Source organism: Sarcophilus harrisii, chromosome 4 (genome assembly GCF_902635505.1).
Source record: "Sarcophilus harrisii chromosome 4, mSarHar1.11, whole genome shotgun sequence".
Classification (NCBI taxonomy): Eukaryota; Metazoa; Chordata; class Mammalia; order Dasyuromorphia; family Dasyuridae; genus Sarcophilus; species Sarcophilus harrisii.
The window spans coordinates 350,847,122-350,868,366 of NC_045429.1; the positions used below are offsets into that span (position 1 = coordinate 350,847,122).

General features: G+C 36.2%; 1 pseudogene; it reads right to left on the reverse strand.

Annotated features, from left to right (window-relative positions):
• Positions 1–1,264: 1,264 nt before the first annotated feature.
• LOC111720470 lies at positions 1,265–21,195 on the reverse strand (annotated as a pseudogene).
• Positions 21,196–21,245: the final 50 nt, after the last annotated feature.

A 21,245-nucleotide genomic window follows, 5' to 3' on the forward strand; every position in this document is an offset into this window, starting at 1 on the left:
AATTTCAGTCACTTTACTGGTCATATGATCCAAGTATCTCCCACCAGCATCTCAAATTCAACATGTTTGAAACAGAAATCATCATGTCTCTCCCTTCTCCAGTTCATTCTCTACATAGCTCCCAAAATTATCCCTATTGTTTCTAAGATAAAAAGAGCATACTTATTAACTTGGTATTTAAGGCACTTACAATCTGATTTGAATTTACCTTTTTAACCTTGTTTCACATTACTCCACAGACTCTTATGTTCTAACTAAACTGAGTAACAAGCTCGTCCCTATTCTTTACTGCTTAACTCTTGCTTCTGTCATTTCATCAGTCTATCAAGAAACTTTTAAGTGCTTACAATGTACCAGTCAGTGAATGTGAAAAACACAGAGTATACAAAGAAAAGATAAAAGCAAAAAACAAACCAAAAAAAAATCCATTCCCTGTTCTCAAGGAATGCATGTTTAGCGAAGGAAACAAACTAAATAACTAAGGAAACAAACTAAATAGGCATATAGAAGAAATATGCAAGGTGGATAAAAGAAATCTGAAAAGTCAAGGATAATCCTTGCAGTTGGGGGGACAGGAAAAGGTCTGATGGTATTTGAACAGAGCTTACCAAGCATTGGAGACGAGAGTTGGGAAAGGGAATGAAATATTCCAGGAACTGCAAGTGAACTTGTGTGTGGATCATAGAATGCTTGGGGCAAGGGGGGAGGGGGAATGAATAAGAATGTTGGAAAAGTAGGCAAGGAGTCAGGGTATGAATGGCTTCAAATTCAAAGAATTTTTTATTTGATCCCAGAGGTAATAAGGACCTAAATGAGTAGTGGGTATGTTATATTCAGACCTGCCCTTTAGGAAGATCACTTTGGCTGCTCTACTGAGTGGAGGAGGAGCTAGTGGGGAAAGACTTGAGGCAGGGAGAGTAGTTAGAAGGCTATTGTAGTAGTTTAAAAAAAAAAGTGATCAGATACACTTGAGGATTTTTTAAGAAATAGAAAGACAAACAGCAGACAAGGATGGAAGATAATGGGAAGAATAGTGGAAGAATTTTCTAGAGAAATCAGGAGGGAATAGAATTCAGGACACACAGAGTGATTTGCCTTGTTAAGGAGGGCTCTTTACCTGAGGAGGATACAATGGAAGGAGATGTCTGAGTGATGTAAGATGAGCAAGGGAGAAATGCTATGCATTCATTTTTACTTACCAGTAAATTTTATTTATAAATTATTTTATTTTATTTATAAATTAAAATTTCAAGGATGGTAGATTTTAAATATTATTCAAGGCAGCAACATCCATGGATAACACATAGTTTTCAAAGGCAATTACCTGTTCCTTCAGCATATCACTTTCAACTTTATTATCTTCAGTTACACAGTGTATTTGAGATTTTTGGATGCCAGGTCACATTCATTCATTTTAGAAGATCCCTAGAACAAGCTGAATGCTTCTGATACATTCCTTCCATTTTGCCATGTCTTTCTCATCCATCATTCCAAAGAGGGAAGGCTTTTTAAACAGTTTCAGGGTGTTTTTTTTTTTTTTTATTTCTCTGATTCACACTGAGCAAGACTTTCCTGTTTTAGGCCCTTTGCTTCTTCACTTTGTTCTTCATCATCAGATCCAAAGAGATTGATGCTATCATCATTTTTGCTGTTGTAGTTCTCCTTCATGTAACATCTTTTTTCTGTATCATCTGCAAGCCCATATCTGCCCAAAGCACTCTTTATTCCTGGCAAGTTTGTCTTTTGCTTTTCTTAAGACTTAAAATAGTTAACTAATAGGTCTGTATACTAAAGAAATCATAAAAGAGAAAAAAGGACCCACATATACAAAAATATTTATAGCAGCTCTTTTTGTGGTGGTAAAGAATTGGAAATTGAGTAATATTCATCAATTGGAGAATGGCTGAACAAATTGTGGCAAAAGATTATGATAGAATACTATTATGCTATAAGAAATAATGAGTAGATGAATTTCAGAAAAACATGGAAAGACTTACATTGTGTGATGATCAACTATGATAGACTTAGCTCTTCTCAACAATATAGTAATCCAAGACAGTTTCAATAGACTTGGGTGAAAAATGCTGACCACATCCAGAGAAAGAACTATAGAGTCTGAATGCAGATCAAAGCATATTATTTTTATTTGTTTTGGTTTTTTCTTTTTCCTGGTTTTTCCCCTTTTGTTCTAAGGCTTTTTTCACAACATGACAAATATGTAAATACATTTAACATGACTGTACATCTTATATCAGATTGCTTGCTGTCTGGGGGGAAGGGGGTGAAAGGAAGGAGAGAGAAAATTAGAGTTAAAATCTTACAAAAATGAATGTAGAAAAATATCTTTATATATAATAGGAAAAATACTATGAAGTAAAAAAAAAGACAATGTGGTTATACCAACATAGACCATAGTACAAATCAGCAGATGGTAGGCCTAAGATTGTATCAGATACCGAAATGTCAATTAGTGATAACTTATGTTTTTTAATAATAATAGCTTTTTTATTTTTCAAAATACATGCAAACATAATTTTCAATATTCACCCTTACAAAACCTTGTGTTCCAAATTTTTCTTCCCCCTCTCCCTCCCCTCTCTTTACCTCCTTCTTCTCCTAGACAGCAAGTAATCCAATATAGGTTAAACATATACAATTCTTCTAAACATATTTCCACATTTATCATGCTGCACAAGAAAAATCAGATCAAAATGGGGAAAATGTAAAAGAAAAAAACAAGTAAACAAACAACAACAAAAAAGGTGGAAATACTATGTTATAATCCACATTTAGTCTTGAAAGACCTCTCTGGATGCACATGGCTCTCTCCATTACAAATCTATTAGAATTGACCTGAATCACCTCATTGTTGAAAAGAGCCAAGTCTACCACAGCTAGTCATCACATAATCTTATTGTTGCTGAATACAATGTTCTCTTGATTCTATTCATTTCACTAAGCATCAGTTCATGTAAGTCTCTCCAAGTCTTTCTGAAATTAACTTGCTGATTGTTTCCTATATACAATAATATTCCATAACATTCATATACCATGACTTATATTCAGCTATTTCTCAACTGATGACTATCCACTCAGCTTCCAGTTCCTTGCTACTACAAAAAGGGCTGCCACAAACATTTTTGCAATATGGGTCCTTTTCCCTTTTTTATGATCTCTTTGGGATACAACTCAATGAACACATTGCTGGATCAAAGGATATGCACAGTTTGATAGCCTTTTGGGCATAGTTCCAAATTGTTCTTCAGAATGATTGTATCAATTCACAATTCCACCAACAATATATTAGTGTCTCACTTTTCCCCATCCCCTCCAACATTTATTATTATCTTTTCCTGTCATTTTAGCCAATTTGAGAATGTAGTGATACCTTAGAGTAGTCTTAACTTTCATTTCTCTGATCAATGGTGATTGAGAATTTTTTTCATATGACTAGAAGTGGACTTAATTTCTTTATCTGAAAATTGTTTATATCCTTTGACTCTTTATCAATTGGAGAATGGCTTGTATTCTTACATATTTGAGTCAATTCTCTATATATTTTAGAAATAAGATCTCTATCAGAATCCTTGTATGTAAAATCCCCCCCCCCCCACCTTAGTTTTCCACTTCCCTTCTAATCTTGGCTGCATTGCTTTTGTTTGTACAAAACCTTTTTAATATAATTTAATATAATCGAAATTATTCATTTTGCATTTCATATTCTCTTGTTCTTATTTGGCCATATATTTTTTCTCCACAGATCTAAGAGATAGACTATCCCCTCTCCTTCTAATTTGTTTATAGTATCACCCTTTATGTCTAAATAATGAACCCATTTCTACCTTATATTGGTATAAGGTGTTAAGTGTTGGTTAATGCCTAATTTCTGCCATACAAATTTCCAATTTTCCCAGTAATTTGTCAAATAGTGAGTTTTTATCCCAGAAGCTGAAGTCTTTGGTTTTATCAAACACTATATTACTATAATCATTGACAATTGTGTCTTGTTAACCTAAACTATTCCACTAATCTATTACTCTATTTCTTAGTACCAAATGTTTTGATGACTTTAACTTTGTAATATAGTTTTAGGTCTGGTACAGCTGGGGATAGGAAATATTTTTGAACATAGCTTTTGTCTCCAACTCCAGGGAGTTGTTGAAGTGCTACAGACTATAGGTTTCTTGATATCTTGGAAGTCCTTGACAGCAGGAATGATTGAGGTAAAGTGATGACAATTCTATAAAAGGAAATAAAATGCCTTCACAATGACAGTAGTTTCAGAAATAGGGAGTAATGGAAAATTAGGTGAGGGTCAAAATGGAGAGATATGACAGGCTAAGAAATTTGGACTTTTCCATTTGAAGGCTTTTGAACCATGGGGCGGCATGAGCAAAACAGTTTTAGGAAGATCATTTTGGCCAGTATTACATAGGATAAATTAGAGGTGAGCAGAGACAGAATATGACTGATTAGGAGATTTTTAATAGTCTAGGTATGAGGTGATGACTAAGTCGGGGGGAGATGCCTACAATAATAGAAAAAAAGAGATGACTATAAAAGATGGAATGAAAGAAATAGTGATAAAGTCTGATGGATAATTAGATGTGATGGAGGCAGAGGGAGACAGACAAGCCTAGGATGGTTTAGAGCAGGGCTTCTTAAACTTTTGCCACTTAAAACCCCTTTTTGTCTGAGATATTTTTACATGACCCCACATATAAAGATATATAAAATAGATATATAACTCAAACATTTACTGAAAATAAATCATAATTTTGCAACCCCCAAATTCAATTATGAGATCTCACAGTTTAAGAAGCTAGGATTTAAGAGGCCTTAAATCTGAGTATTAGAAATGGAAATTCCAAAGAGAAAATTAGTTTTTAGAGAAAGTTGAATTCAGATTAAGAAGTACTAAGAGTGGGGCAGCTAGTGGCGCAATGGATAGAGCATCAGCCCTGAAGACAGGAGGACCTGAGTTCAAATATGATCTCAGACACTTAACACTTCCTAGCTGTGGGACCCTGGGCAAGTCACTTAACCCCAATTGCCTCAAGAAAAAAAAAAAGGGAAAAAAGGTAGAAATAGTTGCCTAGAAGGCATTGAATAGAGAGATTCATGGTTGTGGTTCAGGAAAGAAGTCTAGCTGAGAGGCATAGATTTTGCAATCTTTCAAAAGGAGATGATCATGATTGAAGCTCTTCCATTTAAGTCTATGCTTACCTGCAACCTTTTGAACTCTGGAAGCAGGTTATCTTTTCTCTTAGTTCTTTATATTCAAACCAAACTTTGTTGACAGGCACTTGATAGACCCTGGGAGAAAGAAAGACTGCTGTAGACTTTCGTGCTTAGAACACAGGGTTTTTACAAAAGTTTATGGTGCCATTGAAGCCAATCAATTGCCTTTGCTAGTGAAGTTGGCTCTTCTGAGGGGAAAAGTTCTTCTTAACAAATGTGTATAACATATAGCTAAGTTGCCTTTTGTTTTTAATAAATGTGGTGCCATAATAAACATGCTGCTAATTTCCTTTTTTTTTTTTTTTTTTTTTTTTTAATTTTTTTTTATTTAATAGCCTTTTATTTACAGGATATATACATGGGTAACTTTACAGCATTAACAATTGCCAAACCTCTTGTTCCAATTTTTCAGCTCTTACCCCCCCACCCCCTCCCCTAAATGTCAGGATGACCAGTAGATGTTAAAATATATTAAAATATAACTTAGATACACAATAAGTATACATGACCAAAACATTATTTTGCTGTACAAAAAGAATCAGACTCTGAATTATTGTACAATTAGCTTATGAAGGAAATCAAAAATGCAGGTGGGCATAACTATAGGGATTGGGAATTCAATGTAATGGTTTTAGTCATCTCCCAGAGTTCTTTTCTGGTATAGCTAGTTCAGTTCATTACTGCTCCATTAGAAATGATTTGGTTGATCTGTTGCTGAGGATGGCCCGATCCATCAGAACTGGTCATCATCTAGTATTATTGTTGCGTATATAATGATCTCCTGGTCCTGCTCATTTCACTCAGCATCAGTTCGTGTAAGTCTCTCCAGGCCTTTCTGAAATCATCCTGTTGGTCATTTCTTACAGAACAGTAATATTCCATAATTTTCATATACCACAATTTATTCAGCCATTCTCCAACTGATGGACATCCATTCAGTTTCCAGTTTCTAGCCACTACAAAAAGGGCTGCCACAAACATTCGTGCACATACAGGTCCCTTTCCCTTCTTTATAATCTCTTTGGGATATAATCCCAGTGCTGCTAATTTCCTAATGCTAAATTAGATTATATCTAAATGGGGCTTCACAGGATCTCCATTCACCAAGTTTTATGCTTTTTCCAACGTTTTCTCTGGCTCAGGGCCTCCTAATGATTCCATTTATTTCATTTTAAGAAACCTCATTGCTTTTAGCTAGGAGTTGCTTCAGACTATAAAGGGAGACATTATCCTAGAACTTTGCTGACAGGAAGTCTTTAATATAAATTAGTCTCTAGTTGGAAAATGTTTTGAAATAACTTTTCAAATATTACTGGGCATGCCGAGGTTTAATTTCATAATGCTAATTTGATGCATCCTAATGCTATTTTAAACCCATTCCCCCATCCCATATTGTGCTGCAAATTGTTTTATGCTGTAGAATAATAGTTTTGAAAACCATGGTGTTGGTGTATGAGTCTGCATCAAGGGTCCAGAAAAAAGAAAATGAATTTTCTGATCATCTTAACATTCTATGGTGAAGACTATGAATCTCTTTCTAAAATAACATTTTAAAATACTCAAAACAAAATACTTAAATTTACATAAGCAATCACATATATTGAAATATAGTTTTTGAAATATTTTTAAAAATAAGCTCACAGAGAATACATCCAGTCATTCTGGAGAGCAATTTGGAACTATGCTCAAAAAGTTATCAAACTGTGCATACCTTTTGATCCAGCAGTGTTTTTACTGGGCTTATACCCCAAAGAGATACTAAAGAAGGGAAAAGGACCTGTATGTGCCAAAATGTTTGTGGCAGCCCCTTTTGTAGTGGCTAGAAGCTGGAAAATGCACCCAGAGAGAGGACTGTGGGGTTGAGTGTGGATCACAATATGGTATTTTCATCTTTTTTTTAATTGTTGTTTGCTTGCATTTTGTTTTCTTTCTCATTTTTTCCCTTTTTTATCTGATTTTTCTTGTGTAGCCTGATACTTGTGAAAATATGTATAGAAGAACTGCACGTTTAATATATATGAATTACTTGCCATCTAGGGGAGTAAGTAGAGGGAAGGGAAGGGAAAAAATTTTAGAACATAAGGTTTTGCAAAGGTGAATGTTGAAAATTATCTATGCATTTATTTTGAAAATAAAAAGCTTTAATAAAAAAATAAGTTAATGACTAATGCTAAGTGAAGTGAATAGAACTAGGAGAACATTGTACACAACAACAGCAAGATTATATGATGATAGATCCTGATGGATGAGGCTTTTTTCAACAAAGATGATTCAGGCCAGTTTCAAAACAAAATAATCTTAAATGATTTTCAACTCTGTCTCCCTCACTGGTGATTGTTCTTCATGATTGTGATCTTTGTCTTTTGGTCAATTTGCAGCTAGACTAAATTCCTTTCCCAGGAACTGAATTTTTCATTTTTCTATTATAACAATGGACATAAACTTGAATTAGTCAAGAGAATACATCAGATCATTTCTTTCCTTTTTTTAACATTCATTTTTTAAAATTCTGAGTTCCAAATTCCCCTCCCCCATTTATTGAGAAGGCAAACAATGTAATACCCAGTATACATGTGAACTCATGCAAAATATATTTCTACATTAAACAAGTTGCCAAAAAAATGCTAAAAACAATATACTTCAATCTGCACTCAGAGTTTATTAGTTCTTTCTCAGAAAGTGGATAGCATTTTTTCATCATGAGTCCTTTGAAATGTCTTAGATTGCTGTATTGATATAGTAGGTAAGTCTTTTGCAGTTGATCATTATAATATCATTGTTATAAGGTACACTGTTTTCTTAATTCTTCTCACTTCACTTTGCATCAGTTCACATAGCTCTTCCCAACCATCCTATTCATTTCTCATAGTACAATAGTATTCCATCACAATTTTATACTACAAATTGTCCAGCCATTCCTCAGTTGAAGGGTATCCCCTCGATTTCCAATTCTTTGTCATCACAAAAAGAGCAGCTTTAAATATTTTTGTACATATGAGTCCTTTTCTTTTGTCAGGTCATTTCTAGACTCTACACAATATGGAAAGCCTTTTTGTTTCCCAGAGGCTTGTTGAGATGAAATGATCAGAAATGTTAGTAGCAGCCTTAGAATAAATAATAAGAATACAGGTCACTTAATGTCAAGGTGACATTTCATTGTCCTATGTATTTAATCAATATTTTGAATGAAGAATAGTAGCTGTCTAGTAAACCCATATTTATTTTAATTCTAATCTGTGATGACTGCATATTTTAAAATCAGCCGGAGTCAGGAATTCAGGTTAAGGGAAAATCTTCAATCTTTATTTTCAGTAGAGGTGAAGAAGGGTTGGAGGTAAAAGGGGAATTGGCAATAGCAATGTGTGCATCTGAGTCAAGAAGCCAGCCAGATCAGAAGCCACAAGACCAGAAGCCACCAGAGCCGAACCCAGCCAGCAGTCTCTCTCAGCCTCTCTTCCTGCCCCTCTGCCTCCATTCACCAAAATCATCATTTCCTATACAACACATCAGGACTTGTACAGAGAGTGGGCAGAGGCCATTCTTTCTCCAAGCATATATATTAATAGAATATAGTCCAATTACTATTTAGTCTCACATGCTTGGGACTTCAGTGCATCAACTCAAGCCTTAGCCCATTACACTAATCCACAGAAAACCAGAAAATAACTAATCCATTTTTTGGTATGCACTCATCCTAGACTTCATTTTTTTTGAGACAAATGACAAACTAATATTAGGATCTATGACTTTTGTTGGTCTGGGTACTATTTGCCAATACAGATCATATACCCTCAGACTCAGTCTTCAAATTGACTAAAATATTCATCATCCTACATACAACCTAGTGATGATTCTTACTGAATTTAGCTAGGCTGGTCCTTAGACAATATACATAGAAAATTCATTACCTAACTTCTCACTGAAGTTTGTCCAGCTTAACAAGACTTGGAAGAGTTTGAATTTTGCTGCTGTAATCTTCAAGAACACAGCATTGTTATCTCCATAATTACAGAGAAGCAATAGAGTAGCACCTCAGTGAGTTAGGTTTTTATAACAAAAGTAATTTTCAGGATTTATTGTAAGGTCTTTTTAGTGGCCTAAATCATCTATATTTACAACAATGTACAATAATGTTTGCTCTGAATGCTCTAGAATCATTTCTTAACATTCCCCTCTTCTTCCTTGTAACAAAGAATAATATCTTGACCTGTGTCTTATCATTGGACTGAGATGATTCTGGAAAAGAAAGTGAGGCTGATGACTTTGGGCAACTCTGCCTCACTTAAATCCAATTCATGCACAAGTCAAGACATCATCCTGTAATGTCATTGATCCTCTTTGAAAAAACAAAGGATGAAAGAACTAATTCACAAACTATTTTGGCTACTCTTTTTGTCAAGGATATGAATAGATATGTTCCTTTGCTAAAACTCCAACCAAGCCTCAGATTTCTTTGTAGAACATTTTCCCCTTCAAAGTTACCTTTAACATTTATTTTAACTTGATTTTTCAATTTTAAGGCTGTGGTAATGGTACAGAATTTTAAAACAGTGAAATTTGTTTCAGTCTCATAAAAATGACAACTTAAATTCTTCAAATTGTTTTCCTCACACAATCCTTACAGTAAGTGGTGCATGTATTATTTTCTCTACTTTACAAATGAAGAAACTGAGGCTTAGAGATAATCCTTGTATCCCACAGTTAATAAGACACACACATATATATTATAATAAGCCTTAGAGATAAATACATATACACACACACACACACACACACACACACATATATATGTATTGCATGCAAGTCCAGGCCAAGGATGATCCTGGGCATCTCAAAGCCTTTTAGAGACAGTGCTGGTTACTCATAACTCAAATGCTTCATGTTCAATGATTTTGATTACAAAGCCTTGCATAAGGCTTTATAAAAATCATTCTTTTATGTATATATTATCTATCCCTATATATTATTACTATCCTCTCATGTCTTTCATGTTACACAAAAGAGCCTACTCCACTTCCCAAAACACAGTAGGAACTCACTAAATGTTAAGTGACTTGTGGATCTTATGTGATGTTTGATTCCTTCCTGTACCTTCAAAAAAAGAAAAAGAAAAGGTCTCACAGATGCTTCAAAAGATACAGACCTAGTTCAACCCTGCTATGATTCAAGCCAGCCTCCCTAGGGATCGGAGATGCTTCAAAGCTGCCAGATAAATGGCAAAAACCATGTGTCTGAATACTGCTTCAATATAAATGTTTTTGTCCATGGCAAGCATTCTGCAGAAACAATTCACATACAGACCATTTCAGTGGTGGGCAATTCTCTGATCTCATTTCCTAGTCACTGCAGATCAGATTTGAAATGTGTGAGTGGAGTTGGAAAGAAAATGAAGGAACCCCATAATAAAAGGGTACTGAGAGGTGCCTCCCTATTTCTTCATCCCCTCATTGACACATATGTATTAAAGGGGAGCAGCAATCCTAAAAGTAGCAGATAAACCAACAAGTCCATAGACCTGGCTAACTGTAATTACTTTCTCCCTGAAGTCACACAATGTTCTCTTATTGATAGGTTTTTAGGTATAAGAAGATATAGAAAAAAGGAAGGCCATTTACCTGAGTTACTGATAACTTGGCCACATTGTTTAAACTTATTCCAGAAATCTAAGATCTGATAGAATCATTTACAGTAGTAAACAAGAAAATGTCCATGTTTGCAATGTAAATGCTTGGGCATCAAAGGTGACCTTTTTAAGTAGATTTAAAGCTATCAGCCTAACCAATCTCTGGAACCCTTATTAATGGAATGAAACAAAATATTCCATTGCATATACAACATAAAAATTCATCAACTATTTAGGATCATGTCCCTTCTCTCTCCCACATACCTTGTACACAATAAAATTCCTACAAAGAACAGTGTATCCTGAGGGCAAAAATGAGCACAAGCTAAAGAATCTGTGCAAACAAGGAGCTTTTGTCCTATGGCCCCCACAGTATTATTTATACATCTTATTAATAAAGTACAGCCATTTCCACTATGGCTGTGTTCTATATCTCCCCTACAATCCCCCCCCCAAAAAAGAAATTTTTTGTTTCCTAAGTTCAATAAGCACGCTTTCTTAGTATTCTGTTTTCTCATCTCCTAGAGTATTCAAAATAATGTCATTTGTACCATCTGATAATTGTTAATATTGCTTCAGTTTGTGAGCATTTACCTTATTTCAGTACCTTATTTTTCTATTTGCCAGGAAAAAATTCCCAAGAAAATTTTCAAGCAAAATTGAAATTTTTAAATAAAAAATTAAAATATAAAGGAAATATTTTAAGGGAATTCCTAGATTGCTAATTAGCCTAAAATTTATGAAAATTACACGATAGTCATATTGTTATATAAAACGATATGGCATCTGAATCAGTAAATTTTGTTAGGTGTTCCAAGTAGTGATAAAAATGATTTTTGAAATCTCTACACACTGTCGCAGTATTTTATCAAGTTCCCATAGGTTCAAATATATTGGGCTTCAGTATCACATTTTCATCTGACTACTGGAGTATTCCTGAGCTAATCAATATCCTTCACCTGCCACACTGAGTAAATTGTCAGATTTTATCAGTTCTACTTGTACATCTCTTACAATCATCCCATTTCCCCATAATTCTCATAATTCAAATATTTGTTAGTTCTTGCTTGAACTGCTGCAGTGTCTTTACAATCTATACTAGACATAGATATCTAATTATTATTTCTAAAGCACAGGTCTTTATCATTGACTTATTCAAAAAGTATCGGAGGTTCCCCATGGCCTCTAGAATAAAGAACAAATTCCTCTGATATTTCAAAACATTCATAATTTGCCTATATATTGTTTCCAGATTGACTATATTTTTACTTCCTTTCACAGACTTTATAATCCATTTACTGCCTCCATATCTTAGTCTGGACACTCCCCCATGCCTGGAATATTCTCTTTTCACCTTTAACTCTTGGAACCTCTAGCTTCTTTCAAGAAGTGGTTCCTGCTACAAGAAACCTTTTCTCATTTCCCTGGTTGTTAATGCCCAGCCCCTATTACTTTAAATTTATTTTGATTTATCTGTGCACTAGTTGTTTCCTCAAGGAGGACAAATTCATTTGTCTTTGTATTTCCTGTAACTAGCACAATGATTGACATATACTAATTATTTAATAAATATTTATTGAATCAAATTTAATTAATAGAAGCTATTTCCATTTAGAAAAGATAAAGTGAAAAATGGGAAGAATTTTGTCTTCAGCCAAGTCAGGCTTCTGCAAATGTCTCACAGCCAAAATTTTAAAGGCAGAAACTTCTATTGCATTAGATTGGACTAAATAACAAGCAGCATCATTAGGAATTGATATTTGAAAAATACCTTTTAATGTGGCAGAATCTTTTACATAGATGCATATGGAGAAACAAACACTAGGCCAGAAGTTCATGACTTTTTTATATTATGTATTCCCTTGTAGAATAAATTTCTTTTAAAAAAATTCATAATTGAAGAAAATGCTAGGTTTCAGTTAGAGAGGTTAGTTAAAAATAAAAATACATTTTCCTCCATCTAAGTTCATGGATCATTTGAAGATACCAAGTTAACAAATTCTGCACTAAATGGAGAAAAAACTAGATTTGAATCTCATCTCTAACACTTATTGATTATGTGACAACAGGCAATTCCTGGACTTCAGTTTCTTTTGTAATATGGATATGTTGAACAGTTGTGAAGGTAATAAACTGAAAAGTATTAGGGTAGCCACTTGAGTTTCTCCAAGATCCCAGAGAACTGGGAATTGAGAATATGGGAACTTCTGGGTCATGGGATGAACAATGTGGCAAATTAGATACTTTCTTCAGAATCCTTTCATTCTTAAAATTTCCACAAAATAAATTATGTGCCAATAAAAAAAAGGAACTCCATAAGGTAAAAAATACTTACAAACTAACAACAGAGAAGACTAATCCCTAAAGTGCTCAGTGATTCTGCCTAGGGTCTACTTTGGGATTTTACCTGTTTACTGAAAAGATTCTGCAAGTACACTCTACCCTCTAGCTATGGGCCCACCTAGAAACGCGTAATAGACACTAATTCTGTTCCGCTATGGGAAGGGTTGCTTCCTGCTTTCCTTCTAATCTTGTTTCATTAGTTTTGTTTATATAAAATTTTTTTAATTTAATGTAATCAGAATTATCCACTTTGCATTTCATAATGTTTTCTGTCTCTGGTTGGTCATAATTTCTTCTCTTCTCCATAAATCTGACAGGTAAACTATTCCTTGCTCTTCTAATTTGCTTATGGTGTCGCCTTTTTTGTTCAAACCCATATATCCATCTAGACCTTATCTTGATATCTTGGTATATCTTGGTGTGAAATATTGCTCCTTGTTTTTGACATATGATTTTCTTGTTTTTCCACCAATTTTTGTCAAATGGTGAGTTCTTGATGAAGTACAGTAGTCATCCTGAGGCCTCCAGACTTAAGGCATGCTATTGTTCCAAAAATATGTTTGTCAATAACCCTAAAGTCTCCTGGATTTAGGAATATTATGATATAGTCCTAGAAACTTTGTTAACTTCCAGATAGTAATCTGTTGGTCAGTGATAACGAGATTTCTGAGACAAATGATGAAGTGCATACCAGACTTCTCAGTTCTACCTCTAGGCTATAAAATTAGCTTATCAGTGAAGTGAAGAGCCAGATTTCTGTCTTTTCCTAATACATTTGTTTTCTTGCTCCTGGTTCTTTGCCAGATCCTTTTGGAACTTGGCCTGCTTCAATTGGAGTTACAATTACAATAAACTTTGTCCCTTGACTTGAAGATGAGCAAAAATCAACCTAAACCTTGTTTTTCAAATTCCAAAATATGTAGAAATTTAATTAATTTGAAAAAATATTATTATAATTCTCATAACACATCACAACAATTTTTCCTAATTTTCATTTATTTTTTGTTATAACTGTGACATTTATATGAACTTTTCCAAAAATAAGGAAGATGAGACTGTATATGACACCAAATATTAATTATCAACTCATTAAAAAAAATTGAATTTAACATATTTCCAACATTGCTTTGCTTGACTGTTCTCTTTTAAGCTTCTTTCTGTTCTCTTCTATGTACTTTGTAATGCTTCAGTCATTTTTTAAAATATTAGTATCATCGTGTCCTACTTCTTCCCACTTCTCTGATAAAAGCCTTTCCTTATAATACAAATAAGCAAAACAAATTTACATTTTGTCCATGTCTGAAATGTCTCATTGTGTATCTTTAGTCTATTACCTGCATGGGAAGAAGTGGGAAGCATGAATCATTGTTAGTCTTTTGGAATAGTAGTTAGTATTATATCAATCATAGTTAAGTCACATAACTTCTTAATGCTATATAACTCTTTATAATTGTAGATATGTGGATATGAATTGGAAAAGTTTCTTCACCTGGGAATTCCCTAAATCTCTTAAATCACAGATCTAGTCCCTATTCCCTACTGTATTGCATGATAAATATATCAGCTATTCCCCAGTAAACGGACACCCATTGTTTTCCTCAGTACTTTGCTTTAACAATAAATACTGCTACAATTTTGTGCAGCTGGAGCCCTTTTTCAATTTGAATTCTTTGTGGGGAGTATGCATGTATGTAGGTATAAATAAGTGCATAATAGTGATATTGCTGGCCAAAAGGGTATGCAGAGTTTATTTTTTCCCCAGAATGGTTGGATCATTTCATAGCTCCACCAATGGTGCTTTTGTGTGTCTGTTGTATTCTTTTTTTCCTCCTGTTTATGTGAATTTTCCCAGGTATACTTGTTGCTAAAGTTGGAAAGCTTTAGCCCATTTACTAAGGGTTGGGCTCACTCTCTTGGTGCATCCCCTTTCCCAAACTCTGTGGGCTTCTGGATCCTTTTTTTTTTTTAAGCTGAATATCTTACTTTTGTTTTCTTTACCATCAGTTCTTTTGTTTAGATCTTTCCTGAGGTACATTGGAAAGCTGATCGTTTCTATATCCCTTCATGTTGTCACATTAATTGGGCATGGGAAGTTTGAGATCAGATGTACTGCAGATTGTTTCCACAACAATTGTGTCATGGGGTAAAGGCTATAGGTATTGAGTGAACCTTGGTCCTCTGACTGACTTTCTGAGCTTGGCAATAGCACAGAGGTGAACAGATCAGAGGTGGAGGTAGGGGAGGAAGGTAGAACAGGAAAAAAACTTGTTGGGTCACACTTTTCCAGGATAGATAGGAGTAAGGTGGTGGGAAGTAGAAAGAAAGTACCATACGAGCTTTATCTCACAAAGTGTTTAAACTGAATGAGTTTAATGAGAAACAATTCTACAAGTGGCAAGAGGGTCAAAATATTAAAATATAAAGGAAAAGGAATAAGAATAATACAAGTCTATTTCAATTCTACAAGAAGTTGTGGGGAAAAAAGCAAAAGACCTCAAGCTACAACTAAAAATGACACAATTTGCAAATCTGAGACTACTCATTAATGACAATTTAATGAAGGAGGGATATATGAGGCAATTCTGCCTCAACAATAACAAAAAGCTAACTATGAAAATAATTGATTTGCAGAACAACCCAAATAAAAATTATCTGTTTAGAAGTCTTATTTTTGTTTCAAAGAGAATTGGGGAAATGGACAACTGTGCCAAAGTCATACTACTTGACTTACTAATGGCATGGAAGGCAGGTTATCAGTTTAAAAGGTGCTTCTGTTCTATTCCAGAATGTGTGGCATACAACTCTGTTGCTGCCTGGGACTTCCAGTAAGGGGTGTGGAAGTTCCCTGGTGCCAACAGAAAAAACAGCTATTCCCACATGGCAGAGTGTGTGTCCTTGTTCCTTTGTGTCTTCCTAAGAGAAGAGATGAATGAAAAGTGGGCCTGAGATAGACAGATCTAGTCTAGTTTTGAGAAGTTGGGTCTCAGATTCCAACTAACTGGTAGCAGAAGTCTCTGCTACTAAGAAGATATTTCCTGACAGGAAAAAGAATCCAGACCTTGGCTTGCCAGAAGACAAGGACTTTGAGGGAATTATTTAAACAGCATGGATACTTTCATGGACAATGAAAGATATGGCACCTGTCCCATTAGTGGTCTATAGCAATCTTAGCAAGGTCATCAAGCTGGGTTATTCCTGACCTCATCTGTGAGGTCATTCTTTATCCCTGACATTTATTTCCAGCTGTCTTGCCATTGTGGGTAATGCCTCCCCTGCCTTGTTCTGGAAATAAGCATTGGAGGTAATTCCATTCCTTCCTTTGTTTCTGCAAACACTGTGTCAGTTGAACTATCCTAATGATCCAGTTACCATCCCTGTGACTTAAGATCATAAAATTCCTCTCTAGTACCATTCTTCTATTTTGGTTATAAGCTTGTCCTTTTTGAGTATAGGGAATATCTGCATTTTGTATTTGTATCCCCAGCATTTAACACAGTTTTTGACACATAGGGAACCTTTAAATACATCTACATTTACACTAAATATTCAACAACCATTTATTAAATTCCTATTATATGTGGTGATTCAAGACCATTCTAGTAGACTTGGGATAGAAAATTTCATCTGCATCCAGAGAGAGTTTGTTTGCTTTTTCTCTCTTGTTATTTTTCTTTTTTGGTTTGATTTTTTTTGTACAACATGACAGATAAGGAAATGTTTAAAAGAATTGTATATGTTTAACCTATAACAGATAGTTTGCTGTTTTGGGGAGGGAGAAAAATTTGGAACCGAAAAATCTTACAAAAATGAATGTTGGAAACGATTTTTAAATGTATTTGGAAAAATAAGATATTATTGCAGGGAAAAATCAACTTAAATTGTGTGCACTGGTGATACAAAGACACACAAAATTAAAGTCCCTGTCTTCAAGGGCATTCTACTGGGGATTAGAGGCAAGCTAGATAGTTTAATACAAAGCAAAGAGTAAAGGAAGAAAAGGAGAAACCAGGCAGAATAACAGTTGAGAAAGGGAGGGCAGAAGAGATGACATCTAAGCTGAACTTTGATGGAAGAAACATCAAAAACAAAGATTGCATTATAGACTGTACAAATGCATACAGCCCAGAAGTGAAATGTCTAGACAGTTCTAGACAGAGACTAGTCTAATTTGGCTGAAATGTAGAATGTACAAGGTAGACAACATAAGGGGGAAGGATAGGTTGTGTTTTGAGTAACAGCAGGAAAGCAGTGTCACGGGATAACTAAATAGTTGGATAAGAGGGAGGTATGAAGTGTAGGAAAACAAAGGTGGGGGGTGGGATATAAGTTATAAAAGGCTTTAAACACCATAGATATTTTTTAATCTTGGAGGTGATAGGGAACCACTAGACAATATTGAGTAGGGGGCTGAATTGGACTGACCTAAACTTTAGGAAAATCACTTTGGTTGAGTGGAGGATGGCATGAAGTAGTAAGAGACTTGTGGCTGGGAGACCAATCAGCAGGAAATTGCAATAATTCAGGCATGTGGTGATAAAGGGCCTTTGGATGATGGTAGCAGTGTCAAAAAATGGTGTATATTTGAGATAAGTTACCAAGGGAGGTAAAATTGATAGATTTTGGCAAGAGACTGGATATGGGGTTGAAAGAGAATGAGTAGCTGACAATGACTCCTAGGTTGATGGAATCTGAACTCAGATGTTGATTACTGACCTAGCATTTTATCAAGTGTACCACCTAGCTACCTCAATAGGAAGCTGCGTTTTCTTCAACAATAGTAGTAAAGTTAGAAAGAGGGGAGGGTCTGGGGAAAAGGGATAAATTAAGAAGCTTGTAGAGGAAACAGAGTCACTTAAATATTCTGAGCAGGTAGTAACATGGTCAGACTTGTGTCTATATTGGCATCTGGGTAGAAATGGAGGGATCACAAGTAGGGGATATATGTGGGGTAAGAGATGATAAAGCCTTGGACTAGGGTGGTTGCAGTGGGGTTGGAAAAGAATAAGAAAAGAGCAACTGAATGGATTTTAGCAGGTAAGGAAGGAGTTTGTTAAGAATATGGGTGATAAGACAACATTATACACAGCAGCAACAAGATTATACAATGCTGGATGTGGCTCTTTTCAACACTGAGGTGATTCAGGATAGTTCCAATGGTCCTGTGATGGAGAGAACCATCTGTACCCAGAGAGAAAACTGTGGGGACTGAGTGTGGATCACAACATAGTATATTCACTTTTTTATGGTTGTTTGCACTTTTTTCTTTCTCATTTATTTCCCTTTTTGATCTGATTTTTCTTGTGCAGCAAGATAATTGTGGAAATATGTATAGAAGAGCTGTATATGTTTAGCATATATATTGGATTATTTGCCTTCTAGGGGAGGGGGTAAGAGGAGAGGAGGGAGAAAAAAATTTGGAACACAAGATTCAATTCCTTCATTTTACAGATGAGAAAACCAAGGCTAGAAAGATTAAGTGATTTGTACAAATAGATACAAGTAGTAATAGGTAGGATTTGAACCCAAGTCTTTTGTTTCCAGAACCATGAAACTGGATGGTGAGACACACAGGTATTGCAGGGAGGGAAGAAGAGAGACAAAGGTAAGTTTCAGAGGTATCAACTGGACATTCAGGTAGAGTTTGCTAGCAGGTAGCTGGTGATAGGTTCAAATTCATTATCATTTTCAGGTATTTGGTCCAAGAATGCAACTTGGCTTTCTGCCATGCAAATCACTCCCAAACTACAGTAACAAGGTCTTGGCTCCTGTTTCAGATTTCTTTTATCATGGGAAAGAATGATCTATATTTGGAAATAAGGCAAAGCAAGACTCAAATTAACATGTGAAACATAGAAAACCTTGTTTCAATCCAAGAATATTTTTATATAATACACTTTGTGTTCCTAAAATATCTTTAATAAAGAGCACTAAAAGTTACTACTATGCCTCTATCCACAAAGTATTTTCCCCATGGTTTCAAAATTTCTAGAATATACTTTCTAAGTAAAAATAAAAGGAAGTCTAATTTCTTCTACTTCTTCCAAGATTCCTAATTTCCTCAGCCTGGGCACTTTCTCCATTGACAAGGATTATAACCATTCTACATTTCAGTAGATGACTCCAAATTGCTGTTGCCTGTACTAGGTAAACCATCTTTTGGTAATAGACCTGTCCTCATTTTGCTAGGCTAGTTAATGACAGGCTATATATAACTGGGCTCACATCTATAACATTTCCATTTTTTAAGAAATTGCCAGAGTTTGTATTCTGTTGGCATAGAATTTCAGGAGCTGAAGTTCACAACGCATGCAGCAAAAAGGGATTTTGGTGCATGTACAGCATCTGCATTAGAGAAAACTAGAGTTTTCACTGCCTTAAAGATATAGGTTTGGTATTAGCATAGCCCCTCGTTTTTATAAGTAACTTATAAATCTTCCTCTAAATGGTATATAAATGTTAAGTCGTTATGGAGTATACAAACCATGTCTTTCAGAAGATTCCTTGTTTAGATGTCATATTATGTTTTCAAGTTGATAATTAAGAACAAAATTCTTGAGGTCTAGTCCAGTCCCCTTCCTCTTGGTCTGCACCATACAAAGATATTCAAGTGATTTTCAATGCCTGTTAATATATTCTAAATCTTTTTTGTGCTTAATTTAAATCCTTGTCATAATTTAGAGCACATCTTTACGGGCCTTAGAGAGAAGTGAGTTTATGGGGGAAGAGATCAGGTTGAAACATGTTTCCATAGATGATAAAGCTCTCAGAACTTTAAATGATTCCAAGCAGTTTATTGCTACTGGCCACTTTATAATAAATGTCATATTCTGTTCAAGGTGCACAGGTACGCTCCACCACTCATTACTCTCCTACTGAGACTCACAGAACAAGAACAGACTAGCAAACATTCGGTTAACTCTACAGAGAAGGACTAGGACCTGCTCAAAGTCACAAAAGTAGCTACATGACTCAGTTGTGTTAGATCTGAAATTCGTAAGATCCGAGTTCAAATGCAACAGACCCTAGGCGGTGTGATGTCTATCCAATTTTCTCGCCTGTAAACAGGACTGTAAATAGTACTTGATTCTCAGGACTGTTGTGGGGCTCGCGTTATTTGTAAAAGGGCTTTGCAAATTTCAAAGAGCTGTATAAATGCTAGCTAATACTAGTAAGCGAAATGGGATTTGAACCCTGGCACTGCTCTTGATTCCACAGCCCTATTCTAGACTTCAAATGCAGTGCTTCCCCATGGGCCCTCTGAAGCAAGCCCCGACATGGGCCCTCTGAAGCAAGCCCCGAGAACGCAGGATCACAAGGTCCACTAGGGCAAGGATCAGGCTTTATTTCAATAGCTTCTTACTTCCCTCCACACCTGGTCTAGGGCAAGTGCCCGCCAACTTCCCCTCCCCCTCCCCTCTGCAGCAGGAACTGTGGAATGAATGAATGAACGAATGAATGAATGAAGGGGCAAGCCCGGCCTGCGGCCCGGACCTCAGTTTCCCCCCCAGGCAGGGCAGGTGCATTTGGATTTTAATCTTCCCGAGGGGCACCCACCCACGAAATTAGGCGGGGGCGAGCCGGCAGCTGGCTGGGTTGAGGCCTGGCCCCCGCGCCCGCCCTTCCGAGACGCAGAGGCGGTTTTCCTTAGTCACGGGGAGAGGAGGGTGGAGGCCTGCTGGCGCCCCGACCTCAGCCGGCCGGTCCCCGGAATACGGGTTGGAGTGAGAGGGGAATTTTCTCCCTCTCACAGGACTAATATCGCCGCCGCCGTCGGAGCAGCTTCTTCCTAGTCCTGATCCCCGCGCTCAACGAACCCCCCCCCCCCCCCCCCCCCCCCCCCCCCCCCCCCCCCCCCCCCCCCCCCCCCCCCCCCCCCCCCAAGCAGCGGCGAAGCTACTTGCCCTCCCTTCCCGCATCACGTGTACCCGGAAGCATGTGGGAGGGCCCAAACCGCCCACGGAAATGACGTAGATCCACCCTAGTCGCATGATGTGGCAAAATGAAAAAAAAAGGTTGGGGGTTGGGGAGGAAAAGTGAG